At 41.8% G+C, this 7,500-nt stretch overlaps 1 protein-coding gene and 1 long non-coding RNA gene across 4 annotated transcripts in view; one reads left to right on the forward strand and one right to left on the reverse strand.

The window, feature by feature from the left end:
* Nucleotides 1-7,500, reverse strand: part of LOC117959121 (membrane-associated phosphatidylinositol transfer protein 2-like) — a 44,684-nt gene that overhangs the window by 24,601 nt on the left and 12,583 nt on the right. Inside the window, exon 1 of one of the 3 annotated variants that reach the window (XM_034896052.1) lies at nucleotides 6,060-6,217. The exons of the other annotated variants lie outside the window; for them this stretch is intronic. The gene's annotated coding sequence lies outside the window, so the exon portion shown is untranslated. Of the gene's footprint in view, nucleotides 1-6,059; nucleotides 6,218-7,500 lie in introns of those variants that run through there. 3 annotated transcript variants of the gene reach the window in all.
* The window catches only part of LOC117959213, a 15,923-nt gene continuing 13,195 nt past the window's right edge, over nucleotides 4,773-7,500 (forward strand). The window contains exon 1 of the long non-coding RNA XR_004659893.1: nucleotides 4,773-4,828. This is a non-coding gene — a long non-coding RNA (uncharacterized LOC117959213). The remainder of the gene's footprint in view (nucleotides 4,829-7,500) is intronic.

A 7,500-nucleotide genomic window follows, 5' to 3' on the forward strand; every position in this document is an offset into this window, starting at 1 on the left:
CCCCCCCCCCCCCGTACACAATCCAACACTGTGCGTCCTCCAGCCCTACTAAAGATCTATTACAAGGTAATCCACTGACCTAGCAACATCCCTGAAATCCCCCAGCAACCTAAATCCAAACTCGCTCTACACACACAGTGAAGAATTAGTCAAGTTGGGGTCAGTGTAGCCCTGTGCTTCATATTACGTAATATTAATGATACCTTATACTTTGAGATTTAAAAATACAATTTTAATACATGACTCTTGTACTGTAGTATTACAATTTTTACTTAAGTAAATATTTTATCCACCACTTATCATTTGAGTATGTATTGATGGGAATGTCCAGCCTGCTTCCTAAAAATCAATACTTCCATAATTATTTTCAGACATCACCCCCCATCTCTCCAAATTGTAGCGATGGAGTTACATTGTGACTTAAGCAGATGGGGATGAGTAAAGAAGACCCGAATGACAATGGCTACCTAATCTCAGACAGGTTAAAGATTGTAAATTGGATGCTGTTAATGTGAAAGAGAAAAGAGGATGAGTGGAAATGTCAAAAGTGTGTGTGTGTGTGTGCGTGCGTGCGCGTGCGTGCGTGCGTGCGTGCGTGCGTGCGTGCGTGCGTGCGTGCGTGCGTGTGTGTGTGTGTACAGGTTGTGTCACACCGTCTGTCCATCATGATTAGGCTATGCATGTATGGTCGAGCTGCTGCAGCAGACAAATCGTAGAGGTCAGGAAGTACAGTTTAACAGTGAATTTAGCATAGAGGCTCTTCCTGCCAACAACATTGGGCTTCATCAGCTTTTTAATACTTAACTTTAATACTTTAATTATTTTTATTTTTTATGTAAGCTGTTCTAAGCTCTCAGGGTGGCTGCAATGTCGGTCGGTTTGTCCGCAGCTTTTGGATAAGACTGAAATGTCTCAATAACTATCGAATGGATTGCCTTTAAATGTGGTTCACACATTCATTCAATATGGTATTCAGATGTTCCTGAAGGTTGTATGAGCTACTTCTCCATAGTAAGTGTGTTAGCTACATGGTGGTTGGCACGCCCCCCAGTTTGGAGAAGCAGACAGGAGTACCGACATGGCAGCTAAGCAATGCCCTGCTGTGGACGGGGCATTTTAGACACAATAAAGTGTACGCTATATTTAGAATATTTTCAATGCTTCACATTGTCATCAGACAGCCTTTTCCGAAAGAAGTGAAAGAATCCACAAACAATTAATCCTCCAAATCACCGTGAGGCTCTTTAATTCCCATGATGCATACAATAAACAATAGCTACAGGTAATAAAAACTGCAGTGCTCTGTCTCAACCATAAATGAAGATTCAAATCTGAGCTTCTCCCCAGTGGCAGTAACGTACGACCTTACTTTCTGTGCCGCGGTGGTTTGTACGCTGATACAATTACAGCTGGGAAACGGAGTGGCATTTCTCACTGAATCCTGTGAAGAATAAGTCCTTGACCGACAGAAGAACAGCTATATATAGACACAGTAATCCCCACAAAGCAAAATGTGAGACAGAGACAGATAAAAACTGACACATAAACAGATAGACAGAGCCATGCATGAAGACTGAGTCGTTTTATTTGCCTCCATCAGCTAAATAAGCTGTGAGTCAGCACATCAGATACAGGAGCTGGCATTCAAAAAGATAAACTGAAGAGGACAACCGGTGTACAATGAGGATGTTATCTCATGAGAATGAAGAGCTCTTTACTAGAGGAATGTTACTAGAAAAATGTAAAATAAAGATCTGAAAACGTCACCTTGGACTGTGTTAAATTGAAGAAAAAAATGGCAAATTGAACAATATTGAAAATAACCGTTAAGTGCAGCCCTAGACACTGGGTTGCATGTTTATGTCTGGCCAAAGTGAGGACTTTTTAGCGGCTTTCAGCTCACTGATCTTTATGTGCTCAGCCACAAACAGACAGTTACTAGCTGGTTAGGCTCACATTGCCAGACCTTTCTCCACAGCGCTGCAGAGGAAGGTCTGCAGGTCTGGTGAGTCCGCACAGCAATCCAGGATGGAAAAAAAGTGCTTTGGTTTATTGGCATTCCTATGAACCAATCATAATCGTCTCGGGCGGCACTACGTCCCGGGGGGAGCCACGGTGCCGCTGCAAAATAACCTCGGGAAGGAACTTGTTTTGGTGAAACGTGTAAGTCAAAGGTTTACTGGTGGAACAGAAAACTCAGAATGGACAGATAGTCTGGCTAACTGTCTGGATTTACCCTGCAGAGATCTGAGGACCAGGTAAACCTAGTCCTCAGAAATCAGCCAGAGTTTTACATTTCAACAAAAGGAATGCATTAGCTATCGGTGTCCAAAAAGACTGACATCTGGCAGAATTTCAGGCGGAACGAGAGCAATCCCGGAAGTGGAGTGTTACGGATGTAGACTACTAGCTGGTGAACATGTTGGAGCATATTTTCACCACTTTACTGCTGTTAAACAACCCCTTCCAACGGGGAACCGTAGTTTCTGCTCTGTTCAAAGCCACCAGACACCGCTGGTCTACCACTGCCTCCATCAGTTAGTTTGTTAGTTTTGTTAGTTCCACAACTCTCATGTTCTGCAATGTAAAATTATTTTTGTCAAAAGAGTCTGGTTGCTTTGAAGAGAGCAGAGATAACGTCTTTAGTTCCCTGTCGTAAAGGGCTGCCTGACAGCAAGGTAAAGCGGTGAAATATTATCGATATGGTGTCCATGTAAACTGATATAGATTTCTTTTAGGTTTCTAAAATACATTTAGCTGCCGACCCGTCCACAGCTGGACATTGCTTAGCTTCTGGGTCGGTCTCCTGCTTCTCCAAACTGGGGGCGTGCCGATCGCCATCTACTGACGATTATACACTGAATATGGAGGATAACCTTCAAAAAAGATCCAAACTATCCATTTAAGCTATAAAATGTTACAGAATACAAGAGAATCGTCATCACAAGTTCCCAGAGATAAAGAGGATGCTTTTAACTCCTTCTCTTGTTAAACACATGTATTTAAGTTCCAAACTCAAAGATATTTAATTCACAATGATGCACCATAGAGAAAATGATCAACCATCAGCTTGAATAACATTAACTGAACTGCAGTGTGGGCATGGGCCACATTTATGCCATTCAATGTTTTATTACAAAACTTGGATAAAACTTTTGTCTGTTCTGCATCCACCCGATTCAGAAACCTACAGATACAGCTCATTTGTCCCCTTCAAGCTTTTAATGTCACCCAGTGTGTCTCTAACATACAGTAAGTGTGTTTGTGTATTTCCGTAAATATTAATAATGGATGCCCAGTAGCAACACAAACCACAATAAGCTTTTCTTAAGTCCTTACTGAAATAAACGGAGCACTTAACCCGGAAATAGAACATTAAAATACTGGGCTCTGACTTGGCTGACAACCACATACTGTTCTTCAATCATGTTTTTTTAGAATAACAGGAAGCACTTTATCAACATGTGATGTAATGCTTTTCATCTCCTTCAATAACTCTTTCTGAAAATGGCACCATTCCCTCTAACTACTTTGGGAATGACCATCACTGCTTCAAAACTAAACAGAGTTCCCTTGGGCTGAAGGCCAATTTCCCACAAAGCAAACAAACCGCAGCATGGAGGAAATTAGCTTTCTGCTTTCCCTGCGTACCTCCATCCACTCTAATCCATTTAACTGATGAAGTCTGCACCTCATATTATGGCATTAGGAATAAAACATGAAGCCAATCATACAGGAAGATTGGCCTTTATAGAAAACTGCGAGCACTGCTGGGTGGCTCAAATTGCCGCGATTGTGTGAAAACATTTATAATCCAACAGGAGATTGTCTCGCACTGGGAAATTTCCAACAATCCTTTAGTCTCCTAGTTATATTTGAAGGCCTCCTAATTGAGCTTGCAGTTGAAAAACACAGTCAGTGTCGCCTCCGCAGAGGAACTAAACATCTCATCTGATCCACTAAGAAGGTGCCGGGCCGCAAGCTGCCCTCGCTCACAGTCCTGTGTGATGGCGGACTGAGAAAGCATTCAGTTAAATTGCACCAAATTTGCCACCGAGGCAACCGACTCAGAGGAAAACAGCTCTGGTCCATTAAACACAGCACCGCCTGCCAGCAGCTTGTTCCCGTAGGGTTACTTTCTGCTCAACCGCCCCCCTGATAAATGCACCCTATTGTCCACCTATTCCCATTAAACGCATACCCTGTGTCTCACCGTCGAGACTGACTGTGGATGTTTCAGACTGAATGTTGACCACTTATCTCTGGAGTCAGATATTTATGCACCTCTCCGCACTTTGCAAGCTTTTCTGCAGCTACCACTGCTCTAAAAAAGATCTATGTTCTGCAGAGATGCAACAGCTATTATTACGTATTATTAAACCATATGTAATGGTTCGCAGGGCTACATACAGCACTAGTTAAGGAGGCAGGTCTAGACCCTCCTTTAAATCTGTAATAACTGATTTTCTTGGCCACTTGGGGGCAGAAGCCCTCCTAACACAAGTAACATTAGCATGAAAAATGTAAGCATCAAAAGTAATGCAAACGCAAGGATGAAGAAAAGCAATGTTAATGATGTAAAAGTTATATTAAAGTTGAGCGCAAAGACGTTCCCTCATTCCGGATATTAGTTTTGTTGGCAGCATGTATTAAATTCCTATTGTTTACTATTAATATACAGTACATAGCACTATAGATATGTGCCAGATTGCCTCATGCTCAAAGTTAATTCTGAACACTGTACTGAAAGAGAGAAGCCTCTTTGTGTGTGTGTGTGTGTGTGTGTGTGTGTGTGTGTGTGTGTGTGTGTGTGTGTGTTTGTGTGTGCGTGTGCGTGTGCGTGCAAAGATCATAACACGAGAAGATGTGTTATTCCCTGGCGTGCATGAGCCTTGTACAACGTTGTTTATGTGTGTCGATCATATAAGAATTAATAATTAATTTATGAAAATCAAACCCACTTTAAGTCCTCAGAACATATTGGCTGAATGCATACCTAATGCATTATCATAACCATAAGGACACATGGGAAACATTTAAATACTTCATATTTAGTATAATGGTTTATATGAATATATATACAGTATATATACAGTATATATTAGTATACATAAACCATATGTGTTTGTCACACTTTGATCAGGAAACGCATAAAAGCCAACCCATCATGTCTTTGTAGCACATCCCAGTGTGATGCATCCGATTCGTTTCTCCATTCGAGTCCAGCTGCGCTAACAAGATCCCCTGACGGGATTCATCTCTGCTTTTGATAATAACATAACACACACACACACACACACACACACACACACACACAGGACATTCTTCACATCTGGATGATGTGGAATGAATTAGAGGACGTCTGCCATGCACACGGGCGGGCCGAGAACGACGAACAAACTGAGTATATCTTCTCAGATTCATGTAATCCCAAGAGTCAGGTACTGTACTGTACGCTCTTTTTGCGTACTTTAAATCTCATGAAAATCAGCTGACTAACATGCAGTGAGCACCAGTTGCTGTGGCTAAACTGCCCTTAACACCTACGAAATATATAGAGCATAACATTTTGCAAAAGATGGTCTGTTTCATATGTTATCTAATGTCTTTTCTATGCCTCCTATAGTGATGGATTTTCACAGCTTCCTTCCATCAGCATACACTACCCGGAGATGAAAAACTCCCTGAAAGTGCAGCACATCACAACCACCCAACATAATCATTAAATGTGTTGCACAAGACGACAAGACGCTTGCTGCAACAGCTCATTTCCTCCTTCCTTCCCAATAAATCCCACATATTAATCCATCGCTTGTCTCGCTTACATTCTTTCGTTGCTGGAAAATCACAAAGCGGCCTCTCCCCACCTCAAACTGCAGCCACCTGCAGATCCTCAACCTCCTCTTCTGTCCATCAGTCTGGACTAGCGTGAGCCACAGTATCCATGGAAGCATGCATGCATGTTACCATCATTTAGTTAACCTGTGTTTTCATGGCAGGGAAACACCTGCAACTGAAGGCAGTATTTTGAAATGTACAGGTGAAAGAAAGCAGTTTACCGTGTAGGAGGAAACAACAAAGCAACCCTACTGATCCACTGAGCAGAGGCTTTAGGGGCCATTGCAGATCCTGGTCCCACAACAACCAGCAGCCCAGGCATCCTTCCACCCCAGCCCTGCACGTCGCTCCTTTGTAGCCCGTCTGCTGTCAGCCAATCCACCGCTGGCTCACCCCCACCCCCCCGCCCCGGTCGGGAAGGAGCTCCGCTTTTTAAATCCTCACTGTGAAATAAGAGAAGGGATCGATTCCCTCTCTTCCTCTTCTTCTTGTTCCCCCATCCACCTCGGTTCTGCCCCCACCCCGTCTCCCACCCCCGTCCCTCACACTCCATCGCTGTCTCCACCTCTTCAGGACTGTGGAAGCTCTGTCACCATGGAGACGCATGAGGCTGAAGCCTGATTGGTGGAGTTTGTTGTGATGCAGCGAGCCGGTGGTGCAGCCCACCGGATTGATTGCCTGTTCAGTGAGCAACATTCTCCAACGCTGAGGCCAGAGTCTGTTCTCCACTTCATTTTCCCTTCTAAAGTTAGTTTTGGACAGATATATAGGAATGTGTATTCAATAAGAGAGAAAAGAATAAAAGTCTATTACTCTGGACTATTACTCTTAACGGATAAATTCCACCTACACAGAAAAAACCTTTCACTAAAACAAATCTCTTTTTGATATAATTAATCTTATATATAGACTCTTTAAGACTACAACTACAAACCAAGTGAATGTTTTTACTTATTTCTATTTCTTCTGTATATGCTGTTTGATGATGATTTCTTTTCTATCATTATTTATATTGCCAAATATTTATTTAAAAAAACGATTGTCTGGACAACATGCCACATTTTTCAACATTGTTATAAATCCTTTTTAACTGATTAACTGTGCAACAAATGCACTACAAAATTCCAAAGAAAACAATGTCAACATTGTATAATTAATGTAATGACATTAATTATATAAAACAGAAACAAACATTACATCCTCACATTTGTAAAGTTGAAACCAGAGACATTGTCTGAGGCTTTTTTACTTTAATTACTATAATTACTATAATTATTATTCCTCAACTGACTGGTTCATCTTCACATTGAGAAAAATTACAAGTCCAAATATGTGGTTTCAAATGTTTTGTTTCGTGTGACCAACAGCCCAAACCAAAGAGAGTATGTTTACAACAAATCCTCAAAGCTGGAACCAACCTGGAATTTAGCATATTGTTAACTAGACAATTAATTTATTAATTGTCAGATTTTTTTTTTTTTTTGTCAGATCACCTGCTCTGATGATTATGCATCTTCCTTGCCGGGTGTCGTTAGCATCCCGCGCTATCTGCGGTGTAGTTTTATAACCAGAGTTGCCCACAGAATTTGAATGAGACAGCTGAGCGGCACAAACACCGGCCTTTTCTTTTGACTAACAAATCAGGAAATGAGCAAAACTGTG

The sequence above is a fragment of the Etheostoma cragini genome, chromosome 16 (genome assembly GCF_013103735.1).
Source record: "Etheostoma cragini isolate CJK2018 chromosome 16, CSU_Ecrag_1.0, whole genome shotgun sequence".
Lineage (NCBI taxonomy): Eukaryota > Metazoa > Chordata > Actinopteri > Perciformes > Percidae > Etheostoma > Etheostoma cragini.